Source organism: Tachyglossus aculeatus, chromosome 26 (genome assembly GCF_015852505.1).
Source record: "Tachyglossus aculeatus isolate mTacAcu1 chromosome 26, mTacAcu1.pri, whole genome shotgun sequence".
In the NCBI taxonomy this organism is placed as follows: Eukaryota; Metazoa; Chordata; class Mammalia; order Monotremata; family Tachyglossidae; genus Tachyglossus; species Tachyglossus aculeatus.
In genome coordinates this window covers 2,966,250-2,991,249 of record NC_052091.1, presented here as the reverse complement: position 1 = coordinate 2,991,249, position 25,000 = coordinate 2,966,250, and the positions used below count along the sequence as shown (strand labels likewise).

General features: G+C 46.4%; 1 protein-coding gene across 1 annotated transcript in view; it reads left to right on the top strand.

Annotated features, from left to right (window-relative positions):
- Window positions 1-2,900: 2,900 nt before the first annotated feature.
- BICRA (BRD4 interacting chromatin remodeling complex associated protein) overlaps window positions 2,901-25,000 on the top strand; it is a 63,747-nt gene continuing 41,647 nt past the window's right edge. Inside the window, exon 1 of the mRNA XM_038767659.1 lies at window positions 2,901-2,979. The gene's annotated coding sequence lies outside the window, so the exon portion shown is untranslated. The remainder of the gene's footprint in view (window positions 2,980-25,000) is intronic.

Sequence of the window (25,000 nt, the reverse complement as noted above, 5' to 3'; positions counted from 1 at the left end):
CGCTCGCTAATAATAATAATAATAATGGCATTTATTAAGCGCTTACTATGTGCAAAGCACTGTTCTAAGCGCTGGGGAGGTTACAGCGTGATCATGTTGTCCCACGGGGGGCTCACAGTCTTCATCCCCATTTTACAGATGAGGGAACTGAGGCACAGAGAAGTGAAGTGACTTGCCCAAAGTCACACAGCTGACAATTGGCGGAGCTGGGATTTGAACCCCTGACCTCTGACTCCAAAGCCCGGGCTCTTTCCACTGAGCCACGCTGCTCACTCATTCTTCCGTTCATTCAGTCGTATTTAGTGAGCACTTACTAAGAGAATCAATCAATCAATCGTATTTATTGAGCGCTTACTGTGTGCAGAGCCCTGTACTAAGCGCTTGGGAAGTACAAGTCAAGAGAAGACAAGAAGTCAAGACAAGAGAAGCAGCGTGGCTCAGTGGAAAGAGCCCGGGCTTTGGAGTCGTCATCATCATCATCAATCGTATTTATTGAGCGCTTACTGTGTGCAGAGCACTGTACTAAGCGTCAGTGACTAAGAGTCAGTGGTCAAGGGTTCAAATCCTGGCACCGCCCCTTGTCAGCTGGGTGACTTTGGGCAAGTCACTTCACTGTGCCTCAGTTCCTTCGTCTGTAAAATGGGGATTGACGGTGAGCCCTCCGTGGAACAACCTGATCACTCTGTAGCCTCCCTAGCGCTTAGAACAGTGCTTTGCACATAGTAAGCGCTTAATAAATGCCATCATTATTATTATTATAATATAATATGTGCAGAACACTGGACTGAACACTTGGAAAGTACAGTCCAGCAATAAAGAGAGACAACCCCTGCCCACAGCAGGCTCACAGTCTAGAGGGGGGGAGTCAGGCATCGATACAAGTAAACGGGCATCAATATCAATCAATCAATCAGTCAATCGTATTTATTGAGCACTTACTGTGTGCAGAGCACTGTACTAAGCACTTGGGAAGTATAAGTTGGCAACATATAGAGACAGTCCCTACCCAACAGTGGGCTCACAGTCTAAAAGGGGGAGACAGAGAACAAAACCAAACATACTAACAAAATAAAATAAATAGAATAGATATGTACAAGTAAAATAAATAAATAAATAGAGTAATAAATATGTACAAACATATATACATATATACAGATATCAATATAAATATCATATATCAATATAAATCAATAAAATTATAGATGCATAATAATAATACTGATGGCATTTATTAAGCACTTACTACGTGCAAAGCACCGTTCTAAGCGCTGGGGAGGTTACAAGGTGATCAGGTTGTCCCACGGGGGGCTCACAGTCTTCATCCCCTCTATTTACTTCTATTTACTATTTACTTCTATGTACTATTTACATCTTACTCTATTTATTTATTTATTTTACTTGTACTTATCTATTGTATTTATTTTATTTTGTTAATACGTTTGGTTTTGTTCTCTGTCTCCCCCTTCTAGACTGTGAGCCCACTGTTGGGTAGGGACTGTCTCTAGATGTTGCCAACTTGTACTTCCCGAGCGCTTAGTACAGTGCTCTGCACACAGTAAGCGCTCAGTAAATACGATTGATCGATCAATCGTCAGAACAAATAGAATTAAAGCTAAGTGCACATCATCAACAAAATAAATAGAATAGTAAATATGTCCAAGTAAAATAGAGTAATAAATCTGTACAAACATATATACAGGTGCTGTGGGGAGGGGAATGAGGTAGGGCGGGGGGGATGGAGAGGAGGAGAGGAAAAAAGGGGGGGCTCAGCCTGGGATATTGTTATATTGTCCTTCATTCATTCAATCGTATTTATTGAGCGGTTACTGTGTGCAGAGCACTGGACTAAACGCTTGGGAAGTGCAAGTTGGCAACATCTAGAGACGGTCCCTACCCAACAGCGGGCTCACATCTAGAAGACTGTGTTTTCCCAAGAACTCAGTCCGGTGTTCTGCACACAGTAAGTGCTCAGTAAATACGATTGACTGACTGATCAGTTGATTGAGAATATGTTTTTAACTGAGGCCCAGAGAGGTGAAGTGACCTGCCCGGCGTCATGCAGAAGGCAAGTCGGAGCTGGGATTAGAACCCATGTCCTGTGACTCCCAAAGCTGGGCTCTCTCCACTACCCCGTCCTGCTGCGTGACCTTGGGCAAGTCACTTTGCTTCTCTGGGCCTCAGTTACCTCATCTGGAAAATGGGGATTGAGACTGTGAGCCCCACGTGGGATGGGACTGTGTCCAACCCCATTTGCTTGTATCCACCCCAGCGCTTAGTACAGTGCCCGGGACAAAGCATTTGACAAATACCATAATTATAATTATTAGACTGTAATTTGCCGTGGGCAGCGAATGTATCTGTTTACTGTAGTATGGTAATAATAATAGTAATGGCATTTATTAATCGCTTACTATGTGCAAAGCACTGTTCTAAGCGCTGGGGAGATTACGAGGTGATCAGGTTGTATCACAGCGGGGTTCACAGTCCCCATTTTACAGATGAGGTAACTGAGGCACAAAGTGAAGTGACTTGCCCGAAGTCACCCAGCTGACAGTTGGCGGAGCCGGGATTTGAACCCATGACCTCTGACTCCAAAGCCCGGGCTCTTTCCACTGAGCCATGCTGCTTCTCCCTGTGCTCCCCAGCGCTTAGCACAGTGCTCTCTGCCCAGTAAGCGCTCAACAAACACGACTGACGGCCCGTTTTTGGACTAAAGGACCTGCTGAGATTCCTTCTGCGAAAGGGCGGGTTCGGTAAGCCGGAGCCAGGCTCACAGAAGCGCCCGGCGTCCAAGAAGCATCGTCGCAAACGTTTCCTTTTGGCCAGCGCCGTGATTCTCCTCCTCCTTCTGATTTTAGGGCTCGACGATTCGGGATGAAGCCTGGAACCCGTTGGTAAACACGTCATTTTAAAAAAAAAAAAAAAAACCTGCGGCCTACTTATGAAAAAGGCGGAAAGACCGTTCCGGCTTTGGTTCAGGTAGGCGGTGCTTCAGGGCCGTTGGCCCCCCCGACTTCTCCTCTTGGGACTCTTTCCCGCTGGAATCGACCGGGTCGGAACTTCCCAGCTTCTCCCGTGGACCGCGGGCTTGGGCTCGCGGGCCTGCCTTCTTTGTAACAGCAGTTGTTATAATAATTACGATCATTCATTCATTCAATCGGTCGTATTTATTGAGCGCTTACTGTGTGCGGAGCACTGGACGAAGCGCTTGGGAAGTACGAGTCGGCGACAATATAGAGACGGTCCCTACCCGACAACGGGCTCACAGTCTACAGGGGGGAGAAAGAGAACAAAACATGTGGACAGGTGTCAAGTCATCAGAATAAATAGAAGTAAAGCTCGATGCACATCATTAACAAAATAAATAGAATAGGAAATATGGACAAGTAAAATAGAGTATCGCGCTTACTGTGTGCAGAGCGCTTGGAAAGTACAGTTCGGCACTAAAGAGAGACAGTCCCTACCCAACAACAGGCTCACAGTCTAGAGGGGGGAGACGGACAACAAAACATGTGGACGGGTGTCAAGTTATCAGAATAAATAGAAGTAAAGCTAGATGCACATCATTAACAAAATAAATCGAATAGGAAATATGGACAAGTAAAATAGAGTATCGCGCTTACTGTGTGCAGACCGCTTGGAAAGTACAGTTCGGCACTGAAGAGAGACAGTCCCTACCCAACAACGGGCTCACAGTCTAGAGGGGGGATACGGACAACAAAACATGTGGACGGGTGTCAAATCATCAGAATAAATAGAAGTAAAGCTCGATGCACATCATTAACAAAATAAATCGAATAGGAAATATGGACGAGTAAAATAGAGTATCGCGCTTACTGTGTGCGGAGCGCTTGGAAAGTACAGTTCGGCACTGAAGAGAGACAGTCCCTACCCAACAACGGGCTCACAGTCTAGAGGGGGGATACGGACAACAAAACATGTGGACGGGTGTCAAATCATCAGAATAAATAGAAGTAAAGCTCGATGCACATCATTAACAAAATAAATCGAATAGGAAATATGGACGAGTAAAATAGAGTATCGCGCTTACTGTGTGCGGAGCGCTTGGAAAGTACAGTTCGGCACTAAAGAGAGACAGTCCCTGCCCACAACAGGCTCACAGTCTAGAGGGGGGAGACGGACAGCAAAACATGTGGACAGGTGTGAAGTCATCAGAATAAATAGAAGTAAAGCTCAATGCACATCATTAACAAAATAAATAGAATAGGAAATATGGACAAGTAAAATAGAGTATCGCGCTTACTGTGTGCGGAGCGCTTGGAAAGTACAGTTTGGCACTAAAGAGAGACAGTCCCTACCCAACAACGGGCTCACAGTCTAGAGGGGGGAGATGGACAACAAAACATGTGGATGGGTGTCAAGTTATCAGAATAAATAGAAGTAAAGCTAGATGCACATCATTAACAAAATAAATAGAATAGGAAATATGGACGAGTAAAATAGAGTATCACGCTTACTGTGTGCAGAGCGCTTGGAAAGTACAGTTCGGCACTAAAGAGAGACAGTCCCTACCCAACAACGGGCTCACAGTCTAGAGGGGGGAGACGGACAGCAAAACATGTGGATGGGTGTCAAGTCATCAGAATAAATAGAAGTAAAGCTCGATGCACATCATTAACAAAATAAAGAGAATAGGAAATATGGACAAGTAAAATAGAGTATCGCACTTACTGTGTGCGGAGCGCTTGGAAAGTACAGTTTGGCACTAAAGAGAGAGAGTCCCTACCCAACAACGGGCTCACAGTCTAGAGGGGGGAGACGGACAACAAAACATGTGGACGGGTGTCAAGTCATCAGAATAAATAGAAGTAAAGCTAGATATGCACATCATTAACAAAATAAATCGAATAGTAAATATGGACAAGTGCAATAGAGTATCGTGCTTACTGTGTGCGGAGCGCTTGGAAAGTACAGTTCGGCACTAAAGAGACAGTCCCTACCCAACAAGGGGCTCACAGTCTAGAGGGGGGAGACGGACAGCAAAACACGTGGACGGGTGTCATCAGAATAAATAGAAGTAAAGCTAGATATGCACATCATTAACAAAATAAATCGAATAGGAAATATGGACAAGTAAAATAGAGTATCGCGCTTACTGTGTGCAGACCGCTTGGAAAGTACAGTTCGGCACTGAAGAGAGACAGTCCCTACCCAACAACGGGCTCACAGTCTAGAGGGGGGATACGGACAACAAAACATGTGGACGGGTGTCAGGTTATCAGAATAAATAGAAGTAAAGCTAGATGCACATCATTAACAAAATAAATAGAATAGGAAATATGGACAAGTAAAATAGAGTATCGCGCTTACTGTGTGCAGACCGCTTGGAAAGTACAGTTCGGCACTGAAGAGAGACAGTCCCTACCCAACAACGGGCTCACAGTCTAGAGGGGGGATACGGACAACAAAACATGTGGACGGGTGTCAGGTTATCAGAATAAATAGAAGTAAAGCTAGATGCACATCATTAACAAAATAAATAGAATAGGAAATATGGACAAGTAAAATAGAGTATCGCGCTTACTGTGTGCGGAGCGCTTGGAAAGTACAGTTCGGCACTAAAGAGAGACAGTCCCTGCCCACAACAGGCTCACAGTCTAGAGGGGGGAGACGGACAGCAAAACATGTGGACAGGTGTGAAGTCATCAGAATAAATAGAAGTAAAGCTCAATGCACATCATTAACAAAATAAATAGAATAGGAAATATGGACAAGTAAAATAGAGTATCGCGCTTACTGTGTGCGGAGCGCTTGGAAAGTACAGTTTGGCACTAAAGAGAGAAAGTCCCTACCCAACAACGGGCTCACAGTCTAGAGGGGGGAGATGGACAACAAAACATGTGGATGGGTGTCAAGTTATCAGAATAAATAGAAGTAAAGCTAGATGCACATCATTAACAAAATAAATAGAATAGGAAATATGGACGAGTAAAATAGAGTATCACGCTTACTGTGTGCAGAGCGCTTGGAAAGTACAGTTCGGCACTAAAGAGAGACAGTCCCTACCCAACAACGGGCTCACAGTCTAGAGTGGGGAGACGGACAGCAAAACATGTGGATGGGTGTCAAGTCATCAGAATAAATAGAAGTAAAGCTCGATGCACATCATTAACAAAATAAAGAGAATAGGAAATATGGACAAGTAAAATAGAGTATCGCACTTACTGTGTGCGGAGCGCTTGGAAAGTACAGTTTGGCACTAAAGAGAGAGAGTCCCTACCCAACAACGGGCTCACAGTCTAGAGGGGGGAGACGGACAACAAAACATGTGGACGGGTGTCAAGTCATCAGAATAAATAGAAGTAAAGCTAGATATGCACATCATTAACAAAATAAATCGAATAGTAAATATGGACAAGTGCAATAGAGTATCGTGCTTACTGTGTGCGGAGCGCTTGGAAAGTACAGTTCGGCACTAAAGAGACAGTCCCTACCCAACAAGGGGCTCACAGTCTAGAGGGGGGAGACGGACAGCAAAACACGTGGACGGGTGTCATCAGAATAAATAGAAGTAAAGCTAGATATGCACATCATTAACAAAATAAATCGAATAGGAAATATGGACAAGTAAAATAGAGTATCGCGCTTACTATGTGCAGACCGCTTGGAAAGTACAGTTCGGCACTGAAGAGAGACAGTCCCTACCCAACAACGGGCTCACAGTCTAGAGGGGGGATACGGACAACAAAACATGTGGACGGGTGTCAGGTTATCAGAATAAATAGAAGTAAAGCTAGATGCACATCATTAACAAAATAAATAGAATAGGAAATATGGACAAGTAAAATAGAGTATCGCGCTTACTGTGTGCAGACCGCTTGGAAAGTACAGTTCGGCACTGAAGAGAGACAGTCCCTACCCAACAACGGGCTCACAGTCTAGAGGGGGGATACGGACAACAAAACATGTGGACGGGTGTCAGGTTATCAGAATAAATAGAAGTAAAGCTAGATGCACATCATTAACAAAATAAATAGAATAGGAAATATGGACAAGTAAAATAGAGTATCGCGCTTACTGTGTGCGGAGCGCTTGGAAAGTACAGTTCGGCACTAAAGAGAGACAGTCCCTACCCAACAACGGGCTCACAGTCTAGAGGGGGGAGACGGACAACAAAACATGTGGATGGGTGTCAAGTTATCAGAATAAATAGAAGTAAAGCTAGGCGCACATCATTAACAAAATAAATCGAATAGGAAATATGGACAAGTAAAATAGAGTATCGCGCTTACTGTGTGCGGAGCGCTTGGAAAGTACAATTCAGCACTAGAGAGACAGTCCCTACCCAACAACGGGCTCACAGTCTAGAAGGGGGGGAGACAGCGACGAAACAAGTGAACAGGCATCAGTGGCATCAATATAAATAAATAGAATTAAATAATAATGGTGGCATTTGTTAAGCGCTTACTATGTGCAAAGCACTGTTCTAAGCGTTGGGGAGGAGACAAGGTGGTCAGGTTGTCCCACGGGTCTCACAGTCTTAATCCCCATTTTCCAGATGAGGTAACTGAGGCACAGGGAAGTTAAGTGGCTTGCGCAAGGTCACACAGCTGACAAGTGGTGAAGCAGGGATTCGAACCCATGACCTCTGACTCCCAAGCCCAAGCTCTTTCCACTGAGCCACACTGCTTCCCAATTAAAGGTATATACACATCGAAACAAGGAAACAGGCATTAATGTAAATAAATAGAATTAGAGATATGTACGCAAGGGCTTTGGGAGCGGGGTGGAGGAAAGGGAGTGAGTCCGGGCGATGGGGAGGGAACGGGGAGATGAGGAAAGGGGGGCTTAGTCTGGGAAGGCTTCTTGGAGGAGGTGAGCCTTCAGTGGGGATTTGAAGGGGGGGAGTGTGATTGTTTGGCCGATTTGAGGAGGGAGGGCGTTCCGGGCCGGGGGTCGACTGCGGGACGGGAAAGAACGAGGCCCAGTGAGGAGGGGAGCGGCACCAGAGGAGCGGAGGGTGCGGGCCGGGATGGATGGAGAAGGAGAGAAGGGAGGTGAGGTAGGAGGGGGCGAGGGGATGGACTGCTTTGAGGCCAATAGTGATTAATAATAATAATAATAATAATGGCATTTGTTAAGCGCTTACTATGTGCAAAGCACTGTTCTAAGCGCTGGGGGGGTACAAAGTGATCAGGTTGTCCCCCGTGGGGCTCACAGTCTTAATCCCCATTTTACAGATGAGGTCATTGAGGCTCAGAGAAGTGAAGTGACTTGCCCAAGGTCACACAGCAGACATGTGGCGGAGGCGGGATTCAAACCCATGACCTCTGACTCCAAAGCCCGAGCTCTTTCCATTGAGCCACGCTGCTTCTCCTTCTGTGCCTCGGTTCCCTCATTTGTAAAATGGGGATCAAGACCGTGAGCCCCCCGTGGGACAATCTGATCACCTCGTACCCTCCCCAGCGCTTAGAACAGTGCTTTGCACATAGTAAGCGCTTAACAAATGCCGTTATTATGATTAGTGAGCCCACTGTTGGGTAGGGACCGTCTCTATATGTTGCCAACTTGTACTTCCCAAGCGCTTAGTCCAGTGCTGTGCACACAGTAAGTGCTCAATAAGTACAATTGATTGATTGATTGATTCAACCGTATTTATTGAGCACTTATTGTGTGCAGAGCACTGCACTAAGCGCTTGGAAAGTTCAATTTGGCAACATAGAGAGACGGTCTGTACCCAACAATGGGCTCACAGCCCCCACGTGTCTGCTGTGTGACCTTGGGCAAGTCAGTTCACTTCTCTGGGCCTCAGTTCCCTCGTCTGTAAAATGGGGATGAAGACTGTGAGCCCCACGTGGGACAACCTCATCTCCTTGTATTCCCCCCCGGTGCTTAGAACAGTGCTGTGCACATAGTAAGCGCTTAACAAATGCCATCATTATTATTATTATTGGAGACTCCAGCATTTGGTTCATAGTAAGCGCTTAACAAATACCAACATTATTATGATTAGAGACTCCAGCGTTTGGTTCATAGTAAGCGCTTAACAAATACCAACATTATTATTATTAGAGACTCCAGCGTTTGGTTCATAGTAAGCGCTTAACAAATACCAACATTATTATTATTAGAGACTCCAGCGTTTGGTTCATAGTAAGCGCTTAACAAATACCAACATTATTATTATTAGAGACTCCAGCGTTTGGTTCACTGTAAGCGCTTAACAAATACCAACATTATTATTATTAGAGACTCCAGCGTTTGGTTCATAGTAAGCGCTTAACAAATACCAACATTATTATTATTAGAGACTCCAGCGTTTGGTTCATAGTAAGTGCTTAACAAATACCAACATTATTATTATTAGAGACTCCAGCGTTTGGTTCATAGTAAGCGCTTAACAAATACCAACATTATTATTATTAGAGACTCCAGCGTTTGGTTCATAGTAAGCGCTTAACAAATACCAACATTATTATTATTAGAGACTCCAGCGTTTGGTTCATAGTAAGCGCTTAACAAATACCAACATTATTATTATTATTAGAGACTCCAGCGTTTGGTTCATAGTAAGCGCTTAACAAATACCAACATTATTATTATTAGAGACTCCAGCGTTTGGTTCACTGTAAGCGCTTAACAAATACCAACATTATTATTATTAGAGACTCCAGCGTTTGGTTCATAGTAAGCGCTTAACAAATACCAACATTATTATTATTAGAGACTCCAGCGTTTGGTTCATAGTAAGCGCTTAACGAATACCAACATTATTATTATTAGAGACTCCAGCGTTTGGTTCATAGTAAGTGCTTAACAAATACCAACATTATTATTATTAGAGACTCCAGCGTTTGGTTCATAGTAAGCGCTTAACAAATACCAACATTATTATTATTAGAGACTCCAGCGTTTGGTTCATAGTAAGCGCTTAACAAATACCAACATTATTATTATTAGAGACTCCAGCGTTTGGTTCATAGTAAGTGCTTAACAAATACCAACATTATTATTATTAGAGACTCCAGCGTTTGGTTCATAGTAAGCGCTTAACAAATACCAACATTATTATTATTAGAGACTCCAGCGTTTGGTTCATAGTAAGCGCTTAACAAATACCAACATTATTATTATTAGAGACTCCAGCGTTTGGTTCACAGTAAGCGCTTAACAAATACCAACATTATTATTATTAGAGACTCCAGCGTTTGGTTCACTGTAAGCGCTTAACAAATACCAACATTATTATTATTAGAGACTCCAGCGTTTGGTTCATAGTAAGCGCTTAACGAATGCCATAAAAAAGGGCAGGGGACACCCGGAGCGTCAGGCAGAGGCTGGCCTCTCCATCCCCCCATCTTACCTCCTTCCCTTCCCCACAGCACCTGTATATATGTATATATGTTTGTACATATTTATTACTCTATTTATTGATTTATTTTACTTGTACCTATCTATTCTATTTATTTTATTTTGTTAGTGTGTTTGGTTTTGTTCTCTGTCTCCCCCTTCTAGACTGTGAGCCCACCGTTGGGTAGGGACCGTCTCTATATGTTGCCAACTTGGACTTCCCAAGCGCTTAGTACAGTGCTCTGCCCACAGTAAGTGCTCAATAAATGCGATTGATGATGTGTCTCCCCCTTCTAGCCTGGGAGCCCGCTGTTGGGTGGGGACCATCTCTCCGTGTTGCCAACTTGTACTTCCCAAGCGCTTAGTACAGTGAGCGAATGAGTTCTCCAAGGGAATGAATGTAGATGTATATATGTTTGTACATATTTATTACTCTATTTATTTTACTCGTACATATCTATTCTATTTATTTTATTTTGTGAGTATGTTTGGTTTTGTTTTGGTTTGGTTTGGTTTTGGTTATGTATATATGGTTGTACATACTTATTACTCTATTTATTTATTTATTTATTTATTTTACTTGTACATTTCTATCCTACTTATTTTATTTTGTTGGTATGTTTGGTTCTGTTCTCTGTCTCCCCCTTTTAGACTGTGAGCCCACTGTTGGGTAGGGACTGTCTCTATGTGATGCCAATTTGTACTTCCCAAGCGCTTAGTCCAGTGCTCTGCACATAGTAAGCGCTCAATAAATACGATTGATTGATTGATTGATTGATTTGTTCTCTGTCTCCCCCTTTTAGACTGTGAGCCCACTGTTGGGTAGGGACTGTCTCTAGATGTTGCCAATTTGTACTTCCCAAGCGCTTAGTCCAGTGCTCTGCACATAATAAGCGCTCAATAAATACGATTGATGATGATGATGATGACCGGGGGCGGGGAACGTCAAGGAACCGGCTTGTGGCAGGCCTGGCTCCAGGAGGGCACCACGCGGGCCGTGGCCGGAGGGGAGGGCGTCCAAAGAAGCGGCTCTCTTCTTTCCTGGACCTTGTCTGGACGTTCCCGGCCTCATATTCCGGACTCTTTGGGCTGCCTTCCTCCAGGCTCCTCCTCGTCGTCGTCCTCCTCCTCCTCCTCCTCCCCCAGCAACCCGCTGGGGCTGCGGGAATGCGTGTCTGGAAATGATTTCCAGCCAAATGTTCCCAGTCGATCCGGCCGGGCCCGGGAGGGGGAAGGTGCAGGAGGCCGGGGGAGCCTCGGAATCCGGTGGGGGGTTGGGGCCTCGTTTCTGCCGGCCCCTCAATCAATCAATCAGTCGTATTTATTGAGCGCTTACTGTGTGCGGAGCAGTGGACTAAGCGCTTGACAATAATAATGATGATGGCATTTGGTACGCACTTACTGTCATCATCATCATCATCAATCGTATTTATTGAGCGCTTACTATGGGCAGAGCACTGGACTAAGCGCTTGGGAAGTCCAAGTTGGCAACATACAGAGAGAGTCCCTACCCAACAGTGGGCTCACAGTCTAAAACGGGGAGACAGAGAACAAAACCAAATATACTAACAAAATAAAATAAATAGAATAGATATGTACAAGTAAAATAAATAAATAAATAGAGTGATAAATATGTACAAACATATATACATGTATACACATATGTGCAAAGCACTGTTCTAAGCGCCGGGGGGGAGACAAGGTGATCAGGTTGTCCCACGTGGGGCTCGCAGTCTTAGTCCTCCTTTTGCAGATGAGGCCACTGAGGCTCAGAGAAGTGAAGTGACTTGCCCATGGTCACACAGCAGACATGTGGAGGAGCTGGGATTCGAACCCGTGACCTCAGACTCCAAAGCCCGGGCTCTATCCACTGAGCCACGCTGCTTCTTTAGATATGAGCAGAGCGCTGTACTAAGCGCTTGATAATAATGATGATGGCATTTGGTAAGTGCTTACTATGTGCAAAGCACTGTTCTAAGCGCCGGGGTGGGGCGGGGGATACAACGTGGGGTTCGCAGTCTTAATCCTCCTTTTGCAGATGAGGCCACTGAGGCTCAGAGAAGTGACGTGACTTGCCCATGGTCACACAGCAGACATGTGGAGGAGCCGGGATTCGAACCCATGACCTTGGACTCCAAAGCCCGGGCTCTATCCACTGAGCCACGCTGCTTCCCTAGATACGAGGGTCCCCTCGTACCCGGGACGGGCAGAAGGGAGATTCGGGGTCCGCCGGTGCCCCTTCCCCTCGCCCCGTCCCGCTGCTCCGCCTCACAGGGAGGGGAAGGAGGGTGAGTCAGCCAGTAAAGTCGTATTTATTGAGCGCTTACTGTGTGCAGAGCACTGTACTAAGCGCTTGGGAAGTCCAAGTTGGCAGGGGCCCGCTGGGGATGGGGGAGTGGGGGAAGCCCCCGCCAGCCAAGCGGGGAAGGGGGGCGGCAGGCCTGTCAATCAATCATCAATCAATCAATCGTATTTATTGAGCGCTTCCTGTGTGCAGAGCACTGTACTAAGCGCTTGGGAAGTCCCAAGTTGGCAACATCTAGAGACGGTCCCTACCCAACAGCGGTCTGCCGGTCTGTGACCCGGGCCGGGGGCGTACGTGTCCGGGAGGGAAGCCGGCGGCCAGCGCAGCCCCTCCCCGAGAGGAGTCGCTTGGATTTTTTCGGGAATGCTGGAGCAGTAGACTGAACGCGTGGGAGGGGACAGAAGAACAATAAACAGACACATTCCCGGCTCACAGTGAGCTTACGGTCCACGGGGGAGACGGATATTAGTATCGGCCGACAAGTGACGGATCCGGACACGAGCGCCGAGGGGCTGGGACGGGGGATCAATCAATCATATTTATTGAGCGCTTACTATGTGCAGAGCACTGTACTAAGCGCTTGGGAAGTACAAATTGGCAACATATAGAGACGGTCCCTACCCAACTTTGGGCTCACGGTCTAAAAGGGGGAGACAGAGAACAAAACCAAACATACTAACAAAATAAAATAAATAGAATAGATATGTACAAGTAAAATAAATAAATAGAGTAATAAATATGTACAAACATATATACAGATATACAGGTGCTGTGGAGAAGGGAAGGAGGTAAGATGGGGGGGATGGAGAGGGGGACGAGGGGGAGAGGATGAAGGGAACCAGTTAGGGCCCTGCAGGAGGGAGCTGAATGATGATTCAATCAATCAATCAATCAATCAATCATTCGTATTTATTGAGCGCTTACTGTGTGCAGAGCACTGTACTAAGCGCTTGGGAAGTCCAAGTTGGCAACATATAGAGACAGTCCCTACCCAACAGTGGGCTCACGGTCTAAAAGGGGGAGACAAGAAGCCTTCCGGCCCAGTGCTCTGCACACAGTAAGCGCTCAATAAATACGATTGAATGAATGAATGAATGTTGCCGACTTGGACTTCCCAAGCGCTTGGCCCGGTGCTCTGCACTCGGTAAGCGCTCAATAAATGCGATTGAATGAATTTTGCCGAAATGAACTTCCCAAGCGCTTGGTCCAGTGCTCTGCACAAAGTAAGTGCTCAATAAATACGATTGATTGAAAGGAAATGAGGGTGTAATCAGGAAAGGCCTCTTGGAGGAGACGGGCCTTCGATATTCATTCATTCAATCAGTCGTATTTATGGAGCACTTACTGTGTGCAGAGCACTGGACCAAGCGCTTGGGAAGTCCAATTCGGCGGCATTCATTCAATCGTATTTATTGAGCGCTTACTGTGTGCAGAGCACTGGACCAAGCACTTGGGAAGTCCAATTCGGCAACATTCATTCAATCGGGAATGAATTCATTCATTCAAGGGAAGCAGCATGGCTCAGTGGAAAGAGCCTGGGCTTTGGAGTCAGAGGTGATGGGTTCAAATGCCGGCTCCGCCACTTGTCAGCTGTGTGACTTTGAGCAAGTCACTTAACTTCTCTGGGCCTCAGTGACCTCATCTGGAAAATGGGGATTAAGACTGTGAGCCCCCCGTGGGCCAACCTGATCACCTTGTAAACTCCCCACTCTTAGAACAGTGCTTTGCACATAGTGAGCGCTTAATAAATGCCATTATTATTATTATCATTAACAAAATGAATAGTAAATATGTACAAGGAAAATAAATAGAGCAATAAATCTGTACAAAACTATATACAGGTGCTGTGGGGAGGGGAAGGAGGTAGGGCGGGGGGGGATGGGGATGAGGAGAGGAAAAAGGGGGCTCAGTCTGGGAAGGCCTCTTGGAGGAGGTGAGCTCTCAGTAGGGCTTTGAAGGGAGGCAATAAGGCTTCGAAGGGGGGAAAATGATCATCTGTGGGATCTCTTAGACTGTGAGCCCACTGGTGGGTAGAGACCGTCTCTATATGTTGCCAACTTGGACTTCCCAAGCGCTTAGTACAGTGCTCTGCACACAGTAAGCGCTCAATAAATACGATTAATGATGATGATGATGATCTGAGGAGGGAGGGCGTTCCAGGCCAGAGGCAGGACGTGGGCGAGAGGTCGGCGGCGAGATAGGCGAGGTCCATTAGAGGACCCAGTCACAAACCCAGCATCGGAAAGATGCCTGGGCACGTTCAGACTCGAACCCGGGGCTGCTCGCCCCACACCCCTACTGGCTCACGTCACCCGGTGAGCCGAGCATCCCTCCTTTTTCTTCCTCTTATGGTATTTGTCGCCCGGTGAGCCGAGCAGCCCTCCTTTTTTTTTCCACTTTCTTATGGTATTTGCTAAGCGCTTACTGTGTGCCGGGCACTGTACTTCCCAAGCGCTTAGTACAGTGCTCTGCACACAGTAAGCACTCAGTAAATACGACTGATTGATTGATTGACTGGGGTACGTACAAGGTAATCAGAATGGCTACACTCCGTGTCCCACGTGGGGCTCCCAGTCTTAATCTGTGAGAAGCAGCGTGGCTCAGTGGAAAGAGCCCAGGCTTTGGAGTCAGAGGTCACGGGTTCAAATTCCGGCTCCGCCAGTTGTCTGCTGTGTGACTTTGGGCAAGTCACTTCACTTCTCTGGGCCTCAGTTCCCTCATCTGGAAAATGGAGATTAAGACTGTGAGCCCCCCTGGGGCAGCCTGATCACCTTGTAACCTCCCCAGCGCTTAGAACAGTGCTTGGCACATAGTAAGCGCTTAATAAAATGCCATCATTATTATTATTATTATTAAGGTGAAGCAGAAGGGAGTGGGAGAGGAGGAAAGGAGGGCTTAATCAGGGAAGGCTTCTTGGAGGAGAAGGGCCTTCAGTAAGGCTTTTGAAGGTGGGCAGAGTGATATCTGGGTGAGGGAGTGAGAAGAGGGAATGCGTTTGTGGCTGTGTTGTGTCATCATCATCATCATCAATCGTATTTATTGAGCGCTTACTATGTGCAGAGCACTGTACTAAGCGCTTGGGAAGTACAAATTGGCAACATATAGAGACAGTCCCTACCCAACAGTGGGCTCACAGTCTAAGAGGGGGGAGACAGAGAACAAAACCAAACATACTAACAAAATAAAAGAAATAGAATAGATATGTACAAGTAAAATAAATAAATAGAGTAATATATACAAACATATATACAGGTGCTGTGGGGAAGGGAAGGAGGTAAGATGGGGCGATGGAGAGGAAGGAAGGGGCTGAGTGTGGGAAGGCCTCCTGGAGGAGGTGAGCTCTCAGTAGGGCCTTGAAGGGAGGAAGAGAGCGAGCTTGGCGGATCAATCAATCAATCAATCGTATTTATTGAGCACTTACTGTGTGCAGAGCACTGTACTAAGCGCTTATGGGCAGATGGGCAGATGATGTGGGCCGGGGGTCGACGGCGGGACAGGCGAGAACGAGGTACGGGGAGGAGATTAGCGGCGGAGGAGCGGAGGGTGCGGGCTGCGATGGAGAAGGACAGAAGGGAGGTGAGGTAGGAGGGGGCCAGGGGATGGATGGATGGACAGCCTTGAAGCCCAGGGTGAGGATTGTAGCCTCCTAAGCGCTGAGCACTGTGCTGTGCACACAGTAAGCGCTCACTAAATACGACTGAATGAATGAAGAGACAATCCCTCCCTTCCGGACGTGGACAGTCGAGTTGGGGAGGCAGACGTAGACGAAGAAATTCTCCAACCATAGGCTATGGAGTCAGCTTGTTGGGGCAGGGAACGTTTCTCCCAGCTCTGTTGTATTGGACTCCCCCAAGCGCTCAGTACGCCTGGCCTAGTGGGCCTCGGAGTCAGAAGGACCTGGGTTCTAATCCCGGCTCCGCCACTGCTTTGCTGTGTGACCTGGGGCAAGTCACTTAGCGTCTCTAGAAGCGTGGCTCAGTGGAAAGAGCCCGGGCTTGGGAGTCAGAGGTCATGGGTTCGAATCCCGGCTCCGCCACTTGTCAGCTGCGTGACTTTGGGCAAGTCAGTTCACTTCTCAGCGCCTCGGTTACCTCATCTGGTCATCATATCACCTGTATATATGTTTGTACATATTTATTACTCTATTTATTTTACTTGTACATATCTATTCTATTGATTTTATTTTGTTAGTATGTTTGGTTTTGTTCTCTGTCTCCCCCTTTTTGACTGTGAGCTCACTGTTGGGCAGGGACTGTCTCTAGATGTTGCCAACTTGTACTTCCCAAGCGCTTAGTCCAGTGCTCTGCACACAGTAAGCGCTCAATAAATATGATTGATTGATCGATTGAAAATGGGGATGAAGACTGTGAGCCCCCCGTGGGACAACCTGATCACCTGGTTCTCCCCCCCCCCCCCCAGCGCTTAGAACAGTGCTTGGCACATAGTAAGCGCTTAACAAATACCAACATTATTATTATTATCCTCTGGGCCCCAGTTCCCTCCTCTTTAAAATGAGGATTAAGACTAAGCCTCATGTGGGACAGGGACTGTGTCCAACCTGATTAGCTTTTATCCCCCCCAGCGCTTAGAACAGTGCTTGGCACATAGTAAGCGCTTAACAAATACCAACATTATCATTATTATTCTCTGGGCCCCAGTTCCCTCCTCTTTAAAATGGGGATTAAGACTAAGCCTCATGTGGGACAGGGACTGTGTCCAACCTGATTAGCTTTTATCCCCCCCCCCAGCGCTTAGAACAGTGCTTGGCAATCAATCAATCAATCAATCGTATTTATTGAGCGCTTATTGTGTGCAGAGCACTGTACTAAGCGCTTGGGAAGTACAAATTGGCAACCCTCCTCTGTAAAATGGGGATTAAGACTGAGCCTCATGTGGGACAGGGACTGTGTCCAACCTGATTAGCTTTTATCTCCCCCAGCACTTAGAACAGTGCTTGGCAATCAATCAATCAATCATATTTATTGAGCGCTTGTGCAGAGCACTGTACTAAGCGCTTGGGAAGTACAAGTTGGCAACCCTCCTCTGTAAACTGGGGGTTAAGACAGAGCCTCATGTGGGACAGGGACTGTGTCCAACCTGATTAGCTTTTATCCCCCCCTCCCAGCGCTTAGTACAGTGCCCGGCACATAATAAGCGCTTAACAAATGCCACACTTATTATCTTTAAGGATGGTCAGCCGGCTCTCGAGCCCGGAGGCCGCCCCGTCGCTCGCCGCCCCTCCTTCCTCCCGCCTGCGGAGAAATCGGGCAGCGGGCACGGGGAAGGTTGCCTTCATTCTCCTTCTGGCCTCGCGGTTCTGGATTTAGCGCGAGTTCGAGCTTTAATTGTGCCCGTGATTGCAATGCTTGGCGAGCCCATTTCACAGTTGATCGTTAAATGGTAGGTTTGGGGATGCTTTGCTTTGTAAACAAAACATCTTATTCCAGCTGACCGGATCCCAGCTCCCCAAGCACATAAACAAAACCCTTTCTTGTTTGTTGCTGTTGTTTAAACAGAATAATAATGATAATAATAATGGCATTTATTAATCAATCAATCAGTTGTATTTATTGAGCGCTTACTGTGTGCAGAGCGCTGGACTAAGCGCTTGGGAAGTCCAAGTTGGCAACATATAGAGACGGTCCCTACCCAACAGTGGGCTCACAGTCTAAAAGGGGGGAGGCAGAGAACAAAACCAAACATACCAACAAAATAAATAGAATAGATACGTACAAGTACAATACATAAATAAATAGAGTAATAAATATGTACAAACATATATACATCATCATCATCATCATCAATCGTATTTATTGAGCGCTTACTATGTGCAGAGCACTGGACTAAGCGCTTGGGAAGTACAAATTGGCAACATATAGAGACAGTCCCTACCCAACAGTGGGCTCACAGTCTAAAAGGGGGAGACAGAGAACAAAACCAAACATACTAATAAAATAAAATAGAATAGATACGTACAAATAAAATAAATAGAGTAATAAATATGTACAAACATATATACATATATACAGGTGCTGTGGGGAAGGGAAGGAGGTAAGATGGGGGGATGGAGTATATATACATATATACAGGTATATATTTATTTATATTATTATTATACTTATTAAGCGCTTACTATGTGCAAAGCACTGTTCTAAGCGCTGGGGAGGTTCCAAGGTGATCAGGTTGTCCCACAGGAGGCTCACAGTCTTCATCCCCGTTTTACAGATGAGGGAACTGAGGCCCAGGCCGGGCTCCTCTCTGGGGTGGGTTTTTTTTGGGGGGGTGGGCGGGTTGTCCCTTCTAGACTGTGAGCCCGCTGTTGGGTAGGGACCGTCTCTCTATGTTGCCAACTTGGACTTCCCAAGCGCTTAGTCCAGTGCTCTGCACACAGTAAGCGCTCAATAAGTACAATTGAATGAAGGTCACGGGTTCTAGTCCTGGCTCCGCCACATACAGACGGTGTGTGACTGGATGCCGTCTGTGGGCGGGAATCGGCCGGGACCGGGGTCTTTCGGTGGCTGGAGACTGTCTGTGTCTCGGGATGCTCCGGGTTCAGGATCCGTCTGTGGCCGGGGACCGTCCAGGGACTCTCTGGACGAGAAGCAGCGTGGCTCGGTGGAAAGAGCCCGGGCTTTGGAGTCAGGGGTCATGGGTTCGAATCCCGGCTCTGCCACATATCCGCTGTGTGACCTTGGGCAAGTCACTTAACTTCTCTGAGCCTCAGTTACCTCATCTGTAAAATGGGGATTAAGACTGTGAGCCCCGCGTGGGACAACCTGATCACCTTGTATTCATTCATTCATTCAATCGTATTTATTTGTACTTCCCAAGCGCTTAGTCCAGTGCTCTGCACATAGTAAGCGCTCAATAAATACGATTGATGATGATGATGATGGGGCTGGGGTCTTTTGGTGGCCACATACTAGAGAAGCAGCGTGGCTCAGTGGAAAGAGCCCGGGCTTTGGAGTCAGAGGTCTTGGGTTCAAATCCCGGCCCTGCCACTTGTCAGCTGGGTGACTTTGGGCAAGTCACGTAACTTCTCTGAGCCTCAGTTACCTGTAAAATGAGGACTAATCAATCAATCAATCGTATTTATTGAGCACTTACCGTGTGCAGAGCACTGTACTAAGCGCTTGGGAAGTACAAGTTGGCAACATATAGAGACAGTCCCTCCCCAACAGTGGGCTCACAGTCTAAAAGGGACTCACAGACTAAGACTGTGAGCCCCCCATGGGACAATTTGATCACCTTGTATCCTCCCCAGCGCTTAGAACGGTGCTTTGCACATAGTCAGCGCTTAATAAATGCCATCATTATTATTATTATTAGAGAAACAGCGTGGCTCAGTGGCAAGAGCATGGGCTTTGGAGTCAGGGGTCATGGGTTCAAATCCTGGCTCCGCCACTTGTCAGCTGGGTGACTTTACGCAAGTCACTTCACTTCTCTGTGCCTCAGTTCCCTCATCTGTAAAATGGGGATTAAGACTGTGAGCCCCACGTGGGACAACCTGATCACCTTGTATCCTCCCCAACACTTAGAGCAGTGCTTTGCACATAGTAAGCACTTAACAAATGCCATCATTATTATTATTATTATATTGTTGGTGGATGGTCGAGATATATATATGTATGTTATACATATTTATATATGTATAAACTATATATGTATATATATTTACATATATATAGTTTATACATATTTATATATGTATATACTATATATATGTATATATTTACATATGTATAGTTTATTTCTTTCTGGATGTGGGGTCTTTTGGTGGCCACAGATTGTCAGTGGACAGATTGTAGAGATATATATATATATGTATATATATATATATATATATATATATATATATAGTTTATTTCTTTCTGGATGTGGGGTCTTTCGGTGGCCACAGATTGTCAGTGTGGCCACAGATTGTCAGTGGACAGATTGTCTATATATACATATATATATATAGATATATATATGCACATATACATATATATGTATATACATATATAGATAGATATAGTTTATTTCTGGATGTATGTATATTAATGTCTGTCTCCCCCTCTAGACTGTAAGCTTGTTGTGGGTAGGGAATGTGTCTCTTTGTTGTTGAATTGTACTCTCCCAATTGCTTAGTACAGTGCTTTGCACACAGTAAGCGCCCCATAAATATGATTGAATGGCTGAATGAATAAGAAGTAATTTATTCATTTATTTCTATTAATGTCTGTCTCCTCCTCTAGACTGTAAGCTCGTTGAGGGCGGGAACGTGTCTGTTCGTTGTTATAGTGTGCTGTCCCAAGAGCTTAGGATAGTGCTGGCTTTCGCGGGGGGGGACCGGGGGCTTGTTCCTCAGTTTCCTCATATGGAAAACAGGGATGCTCACTGGGTTTGATTCCATTCGCTTGTAGTAATAATGATTGTGGTATTTCAATCGGATTTATTGATTCCCTACTGAGAGCTCACCTCCTCCAGGAGGCCTTCCCAGACTGAGCCCCCTCCTTCCTCTCCCCCTCGTCCCCCTCTCCATCCCCCCATCTTACCTCCTTCCCTTCCCCACAGCACCTGTATATATGCTTGTACGTATTTATTACTCTATTTATTGATTTATTTTACTTGTACCTATTTATTCTATTTATTTTATTCTGTTAATATGTTTTGTTTTGTTCTCCATCTCCCCCTTCTAGACTGTGAGCCCACTGTTGGGTAGGGACCATCTCTAGATGTTGCCAACTTGTACTTCCCAATCGCTTAGTACAGTGCTGTGCACACAGTAAGCGCTCAATAAATACGATTGAAAGAATGCTTTGTGCGCACAGAAAGTGCTCAATAAATACGATTGAATTGAATGAATGATTGAGTGAAAAGTTGCCGGTGGCTCGGGACAGTGTACGGTTCGACACGGTCTTTGGCCGAGGACTTAGAGAAGTAGCGTGGTGTAATCATCATCATCATCAATCGTATTTCTTGAGCGCTTACTATGTGCAGAGCACTGTACTAAGCGCTTGGGAAGTACAAATTGGCAACGTATAGAGACGGTCCCTACCCAACAGTGGGCTCACAGTCTAAAAGGGGGAGACAGAGAACAAAACCAAACATACTAACAAAATAAAATAAATAGAATAGATATCAATCAATCAATCAATCGTATTTATTGAGCGCTTACTATGTGCAGAGCACTGTACTAAGCACTTGGGAAGTACAAATTGGCAACGTATAGAGACGGTCCCTACCCAACAGTGGGCTCACAGTCTAAAAGGGGGAGACAGAGAACAAAACCAAACATACTAACAAAATAAAATAAATAGAATAGATATGTACAAATAAAATAAATAAATAAATAGAGTAAAAAAAATATGTACAAACATATATACATATATACAGGTAATGGGTAGAGCACAGACCTAGGAGCCAGAGGTCATGGGTTCTAATCCCGGCTCTGCCACTTCATCATCATCAATCGTATTTATTGAGCGCTTACTATGTGCAGAGCACTGTACTAAGCGCTTGGGAAGTACAAATTGGCAACATATAGAGACGGTCCCTACCCAACAGTGGGCTCACAGTCTACTCTCACTTGTCTCACACTCTCACTTGTCCGCTGTGTGACCTTGGGCAAGTCACTTCACTTGTCTGGGCCTCAGTGACCTCCTCTGTCAAATGGGGATGGAGATGGTGAGCCCCACGTGGGACAGGGACTGTGTCCAATGCTTGGGTGCACCCCAGCGCTTAGACCATTGCCTGGCACATAGTAAGCGCTTAACAGATGTCAGGATTGGGAGTCAGTGACTGGGGACTGTGTGTGACTAAGTCCTTTGGGTGGCCGGCGACTGTCTTTGATGAGAAGCCGCGTGGCTCGGTGGAAAGAGCCCGGGCTTTGGAGTCAGAGGTCATGGGTTCGAATCCCGGCTCCGCCACATGTCTGCTGTGTGACCTTGGGCAAGTCACTTAACTTCTCGGAGCCTCAGTGACCTCATCTGTAAAATGGGGATTAAGACTGTGAGCCCCACGTGGGACAACCTGATCACTTTGTATCCCCCCAAGCGCCTAGAACGGCGCTTTGCACATAGTAAGCACTTAACAAATGCCAACATTATTATTATTATTATTACTGGGGCCTGCCTGGAGGCAGGGACTTGGAGTTCATTCATTCAGTCGTATTTACTGAGCGCTTACTGGGTGCAGAGCTCTGTACTAAGCGCTGGGGAAGTACAATTCGGCAACATGTAGAGACGGTCCCTACCCAACAATGGGCTCACAGTCTAGAAGGGGGAGACGGACAGCGAAACAAAACAAGTAGACAGGTGTCAATATCAACAGAATAGATAAATAGAATTACAGCTCTATATACACCATTAATACAATAGAGTAATAAATATGTACAACTATACACAGGTCAAGCGTGGCTCAGTGGAAAGAGCCCGGGCTTTGGAGTCAGAGGTCATGGGTTCGAATCCCGGCTCCGCCAGTTGTCAGCTGCGTGTCTTTGGGCAAATCCCTTCACTTCTCTGTGCCTCAGTTCCCTCATATGTAAAATGGGGATTAAAACCGTGAGCCCCCCCGTGGGACAACCTGATCACCTTGGAACCTCCCCAGCGCTTAGAACAGTGCTTCGCACGTAGTAAGCGCTTAATAAATACCATCATTAATAAATGTGTACAACTATACACAGGTCAAGCGTGGCTCAGTGGAAAGAGGTCGAGCTTTGGAGTCAGAGGTCATGGGTTCAAATCCCGGCTCCGCCAGTTGTCAGCTGTGTGTCTTTGGGCAAGTCCCTTCACTTCTCTGCGCCTCAGTTCCCTCATCTGTAAAATGGGGATTAAGACCGTGAGCCCCCCGTGGGACAACCTGATCACCTTGGAACCTCCCCAGCGCTTAGAATGGTGCTTCGCACGTAGTAAGCGCTTAGTAAATGCCATCATTAATAAATATGTACAACTATACACAGGTCAAGCGTGGCTCAGTGGAAAGATCCTGGGCTTTGGAGTCAGAGGTCATGGGTTCAAATCCGGGCTCCACCAGTTGTCAGCTGTGTGTCTTTGGACAAGTCCCTTCACTTCTCTGCGCCTCAGTTCCCTCATCTGTAAAATGGGGATTAAAACTGTGAGCCCCCCGTGGGCCAACCTGATCACCTTGGAACCTCCCCGGTGCTTTGAACAGTGCTTTGCACATAGTAAGCGCTTTATAAATGCCATTTTTATTAATGGTGCTACGTACCCCAGTGTGTGACAGCGCTTAACAAATTAGTATTGATGTTATTATTATTAATTCATTCATTCAATCGTATTTGTTGAGCACTTACTGTGTGCAGAGCACTGTACTAAGCGCTTGTGAAGTACAAGTTGGCAACATATAGAGATGGTCCCTACCCAACAGTGGGCTCACAGTCTAGAAATGAAGGATCCCTGGTCGTCCAGTGATTCCCAAGGAGCCGGGTGGGCTGGAAGTGAGTTCACCTGTTCCGGAAGGCTTTGGGCTACTGTCCTGTCCTCCCCCGGCTTTCCCGCCTCCCCCGGCGTCCACACAATGCTCGCCTCTATCTCCCCGGCCTGACCTCCCCGTCCGGAAGAGAAAAAGGCTTTCAGGCCCGGGAGAGCGGCCACTTCCCGGAGACACCCACGGCTGACCGGTAGCTCTCCCTGGGGGGGTGAGGAGCGGGAGGGCCGCTGTGGCCCAAGCGGAAGCCCGAAATCTATCAATCAATCAATCAGCCGTATTTATTGAGCGCTTACTGTGTGCAGAGCACTGTACTAAGCGCTTGGGAAGTACAGGCTGGCAGCATATAGAGACGGTCCCTACCCAACAGTGGGCTCACAGGCTAGAAGGGGGAGACGGAGAACAAAACCAAACATACTCACAAAATAAAATGAATAGAATAGATAGGTACAAGTAAAATAAATAGAGTAATAAATATGTACAAACATATATACAGATATACAGGTGCTGTGGGGAAGGGAAGGAGGTAAGATGGGGGGATGGAGAGGGGGACGAGGGGGAGAGGAAGGAAGGGGCCGCCGGGCCCGGGGACGACCAAGGATTTACCCCCCGGAAGGGCAAAGCCCGAAATCTAAGAATCGCCGGGCCCAGGAAAGACCAAGGATTTGCCCTCCGGAAGGGCGAAGCCCGAAATCTAAAAGTTGCCGGGCCCGGGGCGGCCCAAGGATTTGCCCCCGGAAGGGTGATTGTGAGCGACTCGGGCGGGGGTCCCAAATCAATCAATCAATCAATCAATCGTATTTATTGAGCGCTTACTGTGTGCAGAGCACTGGACTAAGCGCTTGGGAAGTACAAGCTGGCAACATATAGAGACAGTCCCTACCCAACAGTGGGCTCACAGTCTAGAAGGGGGAGACAGAGAACAAAACCAAACATACTAACAAAATAAAATCA